The 14,025-nt window shown below is 50.2% G+C and overlaps 1 protein-coding gene across 4 annotated transcripts in view; it reads right to left on the bottom strand.

Moving 5' to 3' along the window:
* The window catches only part of dbndd1 (dysbindin domain containing 1), a 79,028-nt gene that overhangs the window by 750 nt on the left and 64,253 nt on the right, over positions 1 to 14,025 (bottom strand). The gene's annotated exons all lie outside the window — the stretch shown is intronic.

The raw sequence follows: 14,025 nt of genomic DNA, 5'->3' as shown, positions 1-14,025 counted from the left end.
CTTGGGCAGCACGGTGGCCTCGTGGTTAGCACAGCTGCCTCATGGCACTGAGGTCCCAAGTTCGATTCCGGCTCTGGGTCACTGTCCGTGTGGAGTTTGCACATTCTCCCCGTGTTTGCGTGGGTTTCGCCCCCACAACCCAAAAATGTGCAGAGTAGGTGGGCTGGCCACGCTCAATTGCCCCTTAATTGGAAAAAAATAATTGGATAATCTAAATTTTAAAAAAAAAGAATGTACAATCTTCACACGGACAGTGTGCCGGGGTCGAACCTGGGAGCTCAGAGCCATGAGACAACAGTGCTAACCACTGCACCATCGTCCTGCCCTGGGACCCGTCCTTTATGAAGTAAATGTGTAACGTTCGTTTATTTCATGTGATCAGTGTCACCTGCTCCGATTACAGATGATCAGAATGTCAACAATCCGAGGTGGTAAACCCTCATCATCCACCAGACCATGCCCTGCCTTAAACCATTTTGTACACTATTGATGTTTGCTGATTTATGGGGCTGAATTTTTCCAAGTAACAGGTTATCCCAATTAAGAGGCTGCTGCAGGGCTCATCGTCCGATTGGGGATAGCAGTCTACTTCTCAGAGCTACCAGCCCAAGATGTAATCGATTATTGATTACTTAATTAATTGGTCACATGCTGAGTAGAGGCATGTAGCTGTACTGTGACCATTACTGCCCTCGAGAATATCCCATGGCGACTGGAGGACAATGGTCGCCATCAGTGGATCAGATCTAGGTTCTCCATTCCTGACACATTCAACTATGAATTGTGGTGGACAATTAAACAACTAAGTGGAGAAGGAGGCTCTACAAATATCCTCAATGATAGGGGAGCCTAGCACATCAGCGCAAAAGACAAGGCTCACCATTTGCAGCCATCTTCAACCAGAAATGCTGAATGGATTTTTCATTTCGGCCTACAGCAACATAAATGTCAACCTTCAATACATTTGATTTACTCACGTGATATCAACAAACAGCTGAAGGCACTAGATACTGCAAAGGCCATGGGCCCTGACACCATACTGGCAATAGTACTGAAGTCTTGTGCTCTAGAACTAGCCGTGCCCCTAGCCAAGCTATTCCAATACAGCTACAGCACAGGCATCTACTCTGCAATGTAGTAAATTGCCCAGGTACATCCTATACACACAAAGTGGGTAAATCTAACTGGACCAACTGACAGTCAGTCTAATCTTGATCGTTAGCAAAGTGATGGAAGGTGTCACCGATAGCGCTATTAAGCAACACTTATTCAGCAATAAATAACCTGCTGTTGACTCCCAGTTTGGGTTCCACCTGGGTTTCACGACCCCTGACTCATTACAGCTTTGGTTCAAACATTGAACTTCACAGAGGTGAGGGGAGTGTGACTGCGTTTGCTATCAAGGCAGCACAAGGTGGCATAAAGGAAACATAGGCAATTTGGGCAGCACGGCGGCACAGTGGGTTAGCACTGCTGCTGCATGGCGCCGAGGTCCCAAGTTCGATCCCGGCTCTGGGTCACTGTCCGCGTGGAGTTTGCACATTCTCCCCGTGTTTGTGTGGGTTTCGTCCCCACAACCCAAAGATGTGCAGGCTAGGTGGATTGGCCACACCAAATTGCCTCTTATTTGGAAAAAATTAATTGGCTACACTAAATTTATATTTTAAAAAATAACTAAGTAATTAGGAAGTAAGGATAAAACTCCACTGGTTGGAGTCACACCCAGCAGAAAGTAAGATGGTTGTGGTTTTTGGAGGTTCAGCGTCTCTGTCCCAGGACAGCACAGCGTTGCAGGTCTCCCTCAGGGTAGTGTCCTAGGCCCAACCATCTTCAGCTATTTCAGTAATGACCTTTCCCCCAGAATGGCAGTGGGGATGTTCACTAATTGCACAATATTCAGCACCGTTCATTCTCCTCAGATACTGAAACAGTCTGTGTCCAAATACAACAAGGCCTGGACAATATCCAGTCTTGGGCTCATAAGTGGCAAGTAACATTTGCGCCACACAAAATGTCAGACAATGGCTATCTCCCACAACAGAATCCAACTATTTCCCCTTAACATTCAATGGCATTACCATAGCTGAATCGTCCACTATCAAGATCTTGGGGTTACCACTGACCAGGAACTGAAATGGACTAGCCATATAAATACTACGGCTACAGGAGCAGGTCAGAGGCTGAGAATTCTTCAGAGAGTAACTCACCGCCCGACTCCCCAAAGTCAGTCCATCATCTACAAGGCGCAAGCCAGGAGTGTGACGGAATACTCTCCGCTTGCCTGGATGAGTGCAGCTCCAACAATACGCAAGACGTTCAGCACCATCCAGGACAAAGCAGCCCGCTTGATTGCCATCCCATCCACCATAGTCAACATTCACTCCCTCCAGCCCTTGGCACAGTAGCAGCCATGTGTACCATCTACAGATTCACTGCAGAAATTCACCAAGGCTCCCTTGACAGCACCTTCCAAACCCACAAACTCCAACACCTAGAAGGAAAAGAACAAATGTCACGTGGGAAAACCCCTACCTGTAAATTTTCCTCACAGCCACACAACATTCTGACTTGGAACTATATCGCTAACCCTTCACTGTCGCTGGATCAAAATCCTGGAATTCTGCAACCCCCCCTCCCTAACAGCACTGTGGGTGTACCTACACCTCAAGAACTGCAGCTGTTCAAAAGGCAGCACACCACCACCTTAGAAGCCAATTAGGGGTTGGCAACAAATGCTGACCCAGCCAGTGAGGCCCATATTCCACCTCTCAGTCCATGTTGTCCATTTTTAAAAATGTCCTCATAACATACCATTTACACAGCTGCTAAGTTTTTCTACAAAAAAAATACATTTAGTTCAAAAATGGATTGCTGCCTGATAAGTTTAACATTTCTTAAACTGAATTTTAGCCAAATTAAGAGAGGAAGGGCTGGCCATGACGGAATGGGCAATGGCCAATCAGAACAAACAGAATCATTCAAATACCTCTTTCAGCTACATTTAAACACTTGGAAAAACAAAATGAAATCCTTTTCACCTGAAGGCCTCCCTTCGGGGCTTCCTGTCAACAGTTTGTAAATAAGTGAGCACAGTGGGCTAAACAGCTGGCTTGTAATGCAGAACAATGCCAGCAGCGCGGGTTCAATTCCCGTACCAGCCTCCCCGAACAGGCGGCGGAATGTGGTGACTAGGGGCTTTTCACAGTAACTTCATTGAAGCCTACTTGTGACAATAAAGCGATTATGATTATTATAAACAGGTGAATCAGCCTGGATTAGAGACCAGAATAGAGTGGCCACATGCTAGAAAATACACAAAGTCTGAGATCTTGTAGAGATTGAGAATGGGATAGTGAGAAGAAACAAAAGTACACTTATATCTACAAGAAGATTACCATCAACTGAGTAGACTAAGCACCCATGTGATCAGAAAGACAACCTGAAAGGAGAACCAATAGTTAAGATTCATCTGCTACTCTACAGAGTGTCAGAGAGACATGGAGAACGTCAACCTTCAAGGGAGATCAGAACAAGGTGCTGCGTAGGGCAATGGCTAACATTGTGCCATAAGGCATGATGGGAAAAGAGGATAATGACTAACATTAAAAAAAGGCAAACAAGAGAAAACTGCAGCTCTTTGCAGAATTACTTTTATGGGAACCATAGAACAACAACATCACTGATAACACCTGTGTTTTTTGGAATGCTCGAATGGCGTCAAGAAGCTGAACGTTTTTAACTGAAACTTTATAAAATACAGTATCACTGAGATTTCAACATTGATAACCCAGGGGTTCAACCATTGTACGGGCAGACTTGAGTTTCACCAGCATGCACCCTTCAAAGCAAACCTGGCCAAGTTTTCTCCAATCGGGTAGCATATCTGTGGTGAATTATAAACACTAATAATTCACACTGTATTGTACAACATATGTTGAGCCTGTACCTTGTACTAGATCATGTGTAGTTGCGTGGCTCTACCCATAGGGGGAGATGAGGAGCTTGTACTGGGCTCCACCCTTGGCTCCGCCCATGGCTCCCCCCCCTAACTGGAAGTATAAAGGTTGCTGTTGTGAGCCTGCCTGCCAGTTCATCTAGAGTTCATCTCGTTACAGGCAGGCTCTGTTGTAAGACGATTAAAACCACTGTTCACTTCTCACCACGTGTCGCGTGAATTGATGGTCTCATCAATTTAATCGTCTTAAGAAACAGTAAGGAATGACCATGGAATCAGCCCTCAAACCTGATTGACTGGAACTCGACCCACAGGATGCAGAGGCGAAATAAATCTTTTCACACTAGCTCCAATGTTTTAAGGCCGACCTGGCTGAAGCAAGCACTACAGAAACGATGGAGGAGCAGAAACTCAGCCTACTGCACGCAAGGGTGAGCCATCGTATATCTACTCAACTTAATTGTACCGGCTCATATACAGAGGCCCTGGCCCTACTCGACAGAATGTACGTGAGGCCCGTCAATGAGGTCTACGCGCGTCACGTTTTTACTACTCGCCACCAGCGTACCACGGAATCGCTAGAAGAATTCCTAAGAGACTTAAAAACCTTATCCCGGGACTGTAATTACCAAGCTGTAAATGCTGCAGAACATAGGGAACTCGCTGTCCGCGATGTATTTGTTGCAGGCCTCAGATCCAATTACGTGAGCCAGCGGTTGCTTGAGAAGGGGGCCCAAAAATTAGAAGATACTGTAGAACTCGCCACTACTATGGAGGTCTCGTTCCGCAGCCTCACCTCGTTCCCCGCGGACTCCGCGACCCCGTCATGGGCCCCCGACCAGCGACTGCCCCAGACCTGCGCCACACGGCCACCCAGCCATCACGCTGCCCCAGCGTGCCATTTTTGCGGACAGCCCCAGCACCCACGGCAGTACTGCCCGGCCCGCAACGCGACCTGCAGCAACTGCGGTCGCAAAGGACACTATGCCCGGGTCTGCCTGGTGAAGAAATCCCCCCCTCCAAACTCTCCCGCAGCCCAAAGTACTCGCTTCCAAAACTCACAGGCCCGCAGGCCCCAAAATGCTGCAGCCTGTATACCGACTCCGCCCCCACCCGACATGTGCGACTCATGGGGGTGGCCATCTTGGCAATCCTCCTCCATGCGGCCGGCCATGTGCGACTCATGGGGGCGGCCATCTTGGGCTCCACCCTCTCCAAACTCAGCAACCCAGATCGAAGACTGCGACCTCAGTGGGCATTCATCACGGGGCCACTCCAGCACAGCTGATCGAGCCGCCGACTACCCACAACTCAGCACAGTCACGTTGGACCAGTCGCATCCAAAACACCTCCACAACTCCATGATGAGCGTTAAAATCACCGTGCCTCTTCGACTCCAGGAGCACCGAGAGCTTCGTACACCTAGATCTGGTAAGACGCTGTTTTTCCTACACGGCAAACTATCTCGCACGCTTCGGGCTCCCACTCTGTTCACCTCCAAGGGCGCACCGTCGCGACCCTAACGATCCAAGGCGCTAGCTACTCTAATTTTCAACTGTACGTCCTGTCCGAACTCTGCGCCCCACTTTTACTGGGACTCGACTTCCAGTGTAACCTCAAAAGTCTCACCCTCAGCTTCGGCGGATCCCTACCCCCACTCACCATCTGCAGCCTAGCCACGGTGCGAATCTCCCCCCCCCCTCCACTCTTTGCCAATCTCACTCCGGACTGTAAACCCGTAGCCACTCGCAGCAGGCGATACAGCCTGCAGGACAGGGTGTTTATCAGAACCGAGGTCCGGAGGCTCCTACGTGAGGGGATCATAGAGGCCAGTAACAGCCCCTGGAGAGCTCAGGTGGTGGTCGTCAAGACTGGGGAAAGATTCCGCATGGTCGTGGACCATTAATCGGTTTACGCTCCTCGATGCGTACCCCCACCCCAGGATTGCAGACACGGTGAAACAAATCGGCCAGTATCGTATTTTCTCCACGGTGGATCTAAAGTCTGCATACCACCAGCTCCCAATCCACCCGGAGGACCGCCACTACACGGCGTTCGAGGCCGATGGCCGCCTCTTCCATTTCCTCCAGGTTCCCTTTGGCGTCACGAATGGGGTCTCGGTGTTCCAACGAGCAATGGACCGAATGGTGGAACAGTACGGGCTGCGGGCCACATTTCCGTACTTGGATAACGTCACCATCTGCGGCTATGACCAGCAGGACCACGATGCCAACTTCCATCGATTTCTCCAGACGGCCCAGAAACTCAACCTCACTTACAACATAGAGAAATGAGTTTCCGCACGACCAGGCGAGCCATCCTCGGCTATGTCGTGGAAAACGGAGTCCTGGGCCCAGACCCGGACCGTATGCGCCCCCTCTTAGAACTCCCTCTCCCTCATTGTCCCAGGGCCCTCAAACGGTGCCTGGGATTCTTTTCATACTATGCCCAGTGGGTCCCTCAATATGCGGACAAAGCCCGCCCACTATTTAAGGCCACACTTTTCCCCGTCGGCTAAGGCTCGGCAGGCTTTCAACTGCATCAAGGAGGACATCGCCAAAGCGGCCATGCGGGCGGTGGATGAATCCGTCCCTTTTCAGGTTGAGAACGATGCCTCAGAGGTCGCTCTTGCAGCCACATTGAATCAGGCAGGGAGACCAGTCGCATTTTTCTCCCGAACCCTCTCCTCTTCAGAACTTCAAAACTCCTCGGTCGAAAAGGAAGCACAAGCCATTGTGGAGGCTGTACTTCACTGGAGGCACTACCTCGCAGGTAGAAGGTTCACCCTCATCATCGACCAAAGATCGGTTACCTTCATGTTTGACAACTCGCAAAGGGGCAAAATTAAAAATGATAAAATCCTGAGGTGAAGGATCGAACTCTCCACCTACAAATACCATATCATGTATCGGCTGGGGAAGCTCAACGAGCCCCCAGATGCCCTGTCCCGCAGCACGTGCGCCAGCGCGCAAGACAACCGCCTGAAAGCTATCCACAATGACCTCTGCCACCCGGGGGTTACACGGCTCGCCCACTACGTCAAGGCCCGAAATCTACCTTTCTCCACTGAGGAGGTAAAAGCCATCACCAGGGATTGCCCGATCTGTGCGGAGTGCAAACTGCACTTCTATAGACCAGACAGGGCCCTCCTGGTTAAGGCTTCTCGGCCTTTTGAACGCCTCGCCATCGATTTCAAAGGGTCAATTCCCTCGAATAATCGGAATGTGTACTTCCTGAATGTCATTGACGAGTTCTCCCGCTTCCCTTTTGCTATCCCGTGCCCCAATATGACCTCCCACACAGTCATTAGGGCCCTGGATAGTATCTTCACCCTGTTTGGTTTCCCCAGCTACGTACACAGCGACCGGGGTTCGTCCTTCGTGAGCGACGAGCTGCGTCAGTACCTGCTCGACAAGGGCATCGCCTCGAGCAGGACTACCAGCTATAACCCCAGGGGGAACGGGCAGGTGGAGAGGGAGAATGCGACAGTCTGGAAGACCGTCCTACTGACCCTCCGGTCCAGGAATCTCCCAGTTTCCCATTGGCAGGAAGTCCTCCCCGACGTGCTCCACGCTATTAGGTCCCTCCTATGTACCGCCACCAACCAGACCCCTCACGATCGGCTCTTTGTTTTTCCCAGGGGCACTACCACGGGGGCTTCGCTCCCCGCATGGTTGAAGACACCGGGCTCGGTACTCCTCCGGAAGCACGTCAGGGCACACAAAACTGACCCACTCGTAGAGAAAGTGCTTCTACTACACTCAAACTCCCAATATGCCTTCATAGAGTACCCTGACGGCCGTCAGGACACTGCATCCCTCCGGGACCTAGCGCCGGCAGGATCGAATCCCACTACTACCACTGCCGAGGAACCCCTCACACTACACCCCACCCAACACGTCGCACCCCACGCCCCCGCACCTACCGGGTCGCTACACATGCTCCGTGCACCCGCGCCCACAAGCTTCCAGCGCCCCCAGTCGAACCAGACGGGTGCGAAGCTCGGACAGAATCACCACCGGAGTCCGCCATCATATCCCAACCAACCGTGATCGTCCAGCCACCAGAAGAGGCTGCAACCCCGGTGCTCCACCGATCACAACGGACAACTCGACCACCGGACAGACTCAATTTTTATGCCATCACCCCCGCCAGACTTGATTTTTTTCACAGGGGGTGAATGTGGTGAATTATAAACACTAATAATCCACACTGTATTGTACAACATGTGATGAGCCTGTTCCTTGTACTAGATCATGTGTAGTTGCGCGGCTCTACCCATAGGGGGAGATGAGGAGCTTATACTGGGCTCTACCCTTGGCTCTGCCCATGGCCCCTCCCCCTAACCGGAAGTATAAAGGTTGCTATTGTGAGCCTGCCTGCCAGTTCATCTAGAGTTCATCTCGTTACAGGCAGGCTCTGTTGTAAGACGATTAAAACCACTGTTCGCTTCTAACCACGTGTCGCGTGAATTGATGGTCTCATCAATATCTTATGATTCAAGTAGTGAGTTTTGAAAAATATGTAACTGTTTAAATGAACACACAGCTTTAATAACTTGTATTAATTCAACAGGCATCGAATATTCAAATCTGACTGCATTCGTCAGCTGAGGCCAGCAGAGGCACCAACAAAGGTCAGGGAGATTGATGAAGCCACCACAATGCTTACCTCAGTGGCACAGAGCCTTTGGGCAGGGGGAAGATGGTGTTTAAAGAGTTAATGTTAATATGTAAAATGTCATAACCCTCATGAGAACCACAGGGAAACAACCGATCTCCCCATGGGACTCGTGGAGTATGAGCTTCCCAGATAGGGACGGAGGTCAACCAACTGGGTCTCGCATTGAGCAAGATATAAAAGCAGGCCCAACATAGGGCCTGGCCTGGTGAGACAAGTCCTCCCAGCTTGAGATGCTGCATTACGCAGACTAAAGTAAATGTAAATAAATCCATCTTCATTTACAGCAACTTTCCTCATTATACTGGCGACAAGGATTAACGGCAGCTCCAGGATTGCCAGTTGATTCGCATAGCTGCCGGAGGTTTGTTTACTGGGAGCGTTACGTCGCATTGCTTTAAAAGTTGTTCTTTAAGTGGTGCTCTCGGGTTCCGGTGCACCATTCGCACATGTTCTGGTCTAAGCTTATGAGCTTTTGAGTCTCCTTCTTCAGCACCGTGTCAAGAATTCTCGGGGTTGATTGGAGCCTTTCCCTTTGGAGCCTATCTGTGGGGTTCGAGATTTACTGGAACTGCAGGCGGGGCAAAGGCAGATGCTCTGACCTTCGCTAATGGCTCGAAGGCGACTGTTGTTTGGATGGAAGTCTTTGGTACTGCCCAATACCGCGGTGTGGTTGAGTGACCTGATGGGAGTATTTACACTTCAAAATAAAATGAAGTATTTTTGGACAGGGTTGACGGAAGTGTTCAGCGATGGCAGCCGTTTATTTCCCATTTCAGGGAGCTGGTCACCATCATATCGGGGAGATTGGTTTCCTTTTGGGTTTGGGGATGGGTTGAAATATTGTAATTGTTGTTTGAATATGGTTGTGATGGTGTTATATCTGAAAAACTTTTAATAAATCTTTTTTTTTTTAAATGCCACTGTTTGGAAAATTGGATGCCTTTGATGCAGGTCTGGAGGATTGGACTCTGTATGCAGAATGCATGAGGTAATTCTTCCAAGCGAATGGAATATTGAGGGAAGACCGACAAAAGGTTCTCTTCCAGGCCACCTGCAGGGTCCAGGCATTTGGGATCATCAAACGTTTGATGTACCCGGCTACACCGGATTCCAGGTCATTCGATGAACTGGAAGCAATGGTTTTGGGCCACTACGACCCCAAGCCATCTGTAATGATACAAAGGTGCCAGTTTAACAGGGCGGTACGTTCTCCTGGTGAGTCAGTTATGGACCTTCGAAACTCACCTGCAGTGCTTGGCTGAGCACTGCGATTTCGGGCCATCTCTCCGAACTGTTGAGGGACCGGCTCCTGGTATCAGTAATACGGCCACACAGAGGAAGCTGTTAACAGAACCGATGTTGGATTTAAGCAGACCAGCAAGCGTCCCCTCTCTTGCGAAGGGTGTTAAAGAAACTGCAGGGGCCCGTTGATTATGGTGAGAATAGTTTGGGCCGCCCTCCGTTTCGCACTCCATATTGGTCATGGATCGGTGTGGTTCCGGCCAGAATTCCTCCGATCGAGCAGCTCCCAAGGGAAGTCCATGGCAGAGTTCGGTTTCTGCAGCCCGGTGGTATACGTCGCCCGAGGAGGATGGGGAGAGCCAGCTGCCGTGCCACCATTGTGGCAGAAGGTCTCATGAGGATCAGGGTCACCTTGTGCAGCATAGGGCACATTGTTTGCGACGGCCGCCCAGTTTTTGCTCTGACCAGGATCGTGCACGTGGACACCCTGGTAGACAGTGACTGTTTGGAGCAATTGCACTGTCTCGGCTCTGAGGTTCACGCCAAGCCAGATTACTTTGCAGGTTAATCGATACCCAGTGCTGATGGAGATGGGTACGAGGGGTGCCATCTCCATTCTAGATCCCCGCACATTTTAACAGCTTCAAACCGGGGATCATACCGCTGACCTTGTGGGATATCAAGGGATGGTTAGCCACCAATACGGGAAACAGTTGAAAATCGTGGGGTCCGTGATGACGGTGACGTATGGACAGCAGTCTGTCCGCCTTCCCTTGCTGGTAGTATATGGTCCGGGTTCCAACTTAGTCGGAAGAGACTAGTTGTTAGTCCTTAGATTCGATTAGCAATAGGTCTTTCGAAATCTTTCTGATATGTTCAATAATTATTCAAAATGTGTTCCAGGAGGCTATCGGCAGCATAAAGGGTACCAGGGCCCACATCTATGTGGATTCTGCTGCTCAGCCCCAGTACTTCAGGTCAATACCTGTCCCCTGTGCGCTGCTGCCAAAGGTGGACGCAGAGCTACAACAAGATCTGGCGGCTCATACGACCCATACTGTTTGCGGAATGGGCCACACCAGTGGTGCCAGTGATGAAGCCTGATAAACCTTCCGGCTTTGTGGGGTCTTCAAGCTTGCTGTCAAAAGGACTTTGCAGCTGGACCGCTACCCAATGCCCTGGGTCGCGGATTTATACGCTTCGTTGGCCGGGGACCGATCTTTTACAATTACCTGCAGGTGCAGCTCACCTGGAGTCTAGGAATTTTGCCATTATTAACACGCACTGGGGATTGCTTGAATACATCTGCCTTCCATTTGGGGTTTCATTGACCTTCGCGATATTTCAGCATATGATCGAAAACCTCTTGCAGGGCCTGCCGAAAAGGCAGTCTATTCGGACAATATCCTTACCACTGGCACCACGGAGCAGGAACACATGGCGAATCTCCAGGAAGTACTCCGCCCATGTGGGCAACAGACTCAAGCACAGGAAGTATGTTTTCTGTGCCAAAGCAGTGACATACCTCAGTTACCAGTTGGACTCTGGGGGGCTGCGCTATTAAGGGGGGCCGCACCCCGCAGAACGACAGAGCTCTGGTCATTTTTGGGTCTGGTTAATTATTATGATGTATAACCATCCAACCTGGTCTCTCTGTTGGCTCCACTTTATGTGTTGTTGCGCAAGGATCAGGAGTGGTGTTGGGCCGTTTCTCAGGACAAGACATTCGCAGCCGAAAAGAGGCATCTATCCTCCAAACAACTCCTGTCGTCTTATGAGCCGACTAGGCCCCTGATTTTCACATGTGATGCTTCTCCTTATGGCACTGGCATGGTTCTGGCCCATGAGTAGGACGGCGGCACAGAACGCCCCATTGCGTTGGCCTGGAGGACCCTGGCAAATGCCGTTTTGTGCAGAAGGAAGATCTGGCGGTGATCTTCGGAATTAAGAAATTCTCGCAGTATGTGTATGGATGACCTTATGTTATCGTGATGGACCACAAGCCATTGCTCAGCCTCTTCTGGGAGGACAAGTGCATCCCATTAGCCAGCTTCCAGCATCTGGTGCTCGTGCTTACCGCTCAAGAATACACTTTTCAACACCGCCCGGGTACCAAGATTGCTCGTATGGACGCCCTCAGCAGTCTGTCTTCTTGCCCCTGAACGCCCCTCCCCATCTATTGTAGATGAGGTGATTGTGACATTGACTTTTATGCACACCTTACTGTTGATGGCTGCTCAGGTGCGTGCGTGAACACAGCGTGACCCGGTGTTGGTGAAGCGTCGTCTTGTATTACTCGAAAGCGGTTTTTTAAAAAAAGCCCTTGCAGTGACTCTTTGGCCCTTCGCTCAAAGGTTCTCCGAGCTGCGTTTGGAGGATGATGGTGTGATATTGTGGAGTGCATGAGCAGTCATTCCCCCACAGGGTCAAGAAGCCATGTTACAGAGCTTGCCCGCTGGTCTTCCCGGGGCATCGAAAATGGAAATGTTGGCCCAGAGCAACATTTGGAGGCCGGGTATCAATGGGGACATTGAGAGAGTTGCAAAAAGCTGCCTGACGTGCCGGGATTTCAGAATCTACCACCAGTAACTCCTTTCCACCCTTGAGAATGGCCGGGTCATCCATGGATTAGTCTTCATATGGATTTTGCAGGATTATTCATGAGACCTATGCTCCTAGTAATCGTGAATGCCCATTCTAAGTGGCTGGAGGTGTACAGGATGACTTCCACAACGTCCAGGACCATGATCAAGAAGCTCAGGTGATCCTACTGCATCCATGGGATCCCGGAAGTACTGGTAACGGACTCTCCTTTCATCAGTGAAGGGTACGTGATGTCTCGGATCGTGTTTTCCGGGTCCTTAAGGGGGAGGGGGAGCAGCCCCAAGTCGTAGTCCACATTGGCACTAACGACATAGGTAGGAAAGGGGACAAGGATGTCAGGCAGGCCTTTAGGGAGCTAGGATGGAAGCTCAGAGCGAGAACAAACAGAGTTGTTATCTCTGGGTTGTTGCCCGTGCCACGTGATAGTGAGATGAGGAATAGGGAGAGAGAGCAATTAAACACATGGCTACAGGGATGGTGCAGGCGGGAGGGATTCAGATTTCTGGATAACTGGGGCTCTTTCTGGGGAAGGTGGGACCTCTATAGACAGGATGGTCTACATCTGAACCTGAGGGGCACCAATATCCTGGGGGGGGAGATTTGTTAGTGCTCTTTGGGGGGTTTAAACTAATTCAGCAGGGGCATGGGAACTTGGATTGTAGTTTTGGGGTATGGGAGATCGCGAGTATAGAGGTCAGGAGCACAGATTTGACTTCGCAGGAGGGTGCCAGTGTTCAGGTAGGTGGTTTGAAGTGTGTCTACTTCAATGCCAGGAGTATACGAAATAAGGTAGGGGAACTGGCAGCATGGGTTGGTACCTGGGACTTCGATGCTGTGGCCATTTCAGAGACATGGATAGAGCAGGGACAGGAATGGTTGTTGCAGGTTCCGGGGTTTAGGTGTTTTAATAAGCTCAGAAAAGGGGGCAAAAGAGGGGGAGGTGTGGCGCTGCTAGTCAAGGACAGTATTACGGTGGCGGAAAGGATGCTAGATGGGGACTCTTCTTCCGAGGTAGAATGGGCAGAGGTTAGAAACAGGAAAGGAGAGGTCACCCTTTTGGGAGTTTTCTATAGGCCACCTAATAGTTCTAGGGATGTAGAGGAAAGGATGACGAAGATGATTCTGGAAAAGAGCAAAAGTAACAGGGTAGTTGGTATGGGAGATTTTAACTTTCCAAATATTGACTGGAAAATATATAGTTCGAGTACATTAGATGGGTCGTTCTTTGTACAATGTGTGCAGGAGGGTTTCCTGACACAATATGTTGACAGGCCAACAAGAGGCGAGGCCACATTGGATTTGGTTTTGGGTAATGAACCAGGCCAGGTGTTAGATCTGGAGGTAGGCGAGCACTTTGGAAACAGTGACCACAATTCGGTGACCTTTACGTTAGTGATGGAAAGGGATAAGTATACCCCGCAGGGCAAGAGTTATAGCTGGGGGAAGGGCAATTATGATGCCATTAGACATGACTTAGGATGTGTAGGTTGGAGAAGTAGGCTGCAAGGGTTGGGCACACTGGATATGTGGAGCTTGTTCAA

The sequence above is a fragment of the Scyliorhinus canicula genome, chromosome 9 (assembly GCF_902713615.1).
Source record: "Scyliorhinus canicula chromosome 9, sScyCan1.1, whole genome shotgun sequence".
In the NCBI taxonomy this organism is placed as follows: domain Eukaryota; kingdom Metazoa; phylum Chordata; class Chondrichthyes; order Carcharhiniformes; family Scyliorhinidae; genus Scyliorhinus; species Scyliorhinus canicula.
This window is presented reverse-complemented; position numbering and strand designations above follow the sequence as displayed.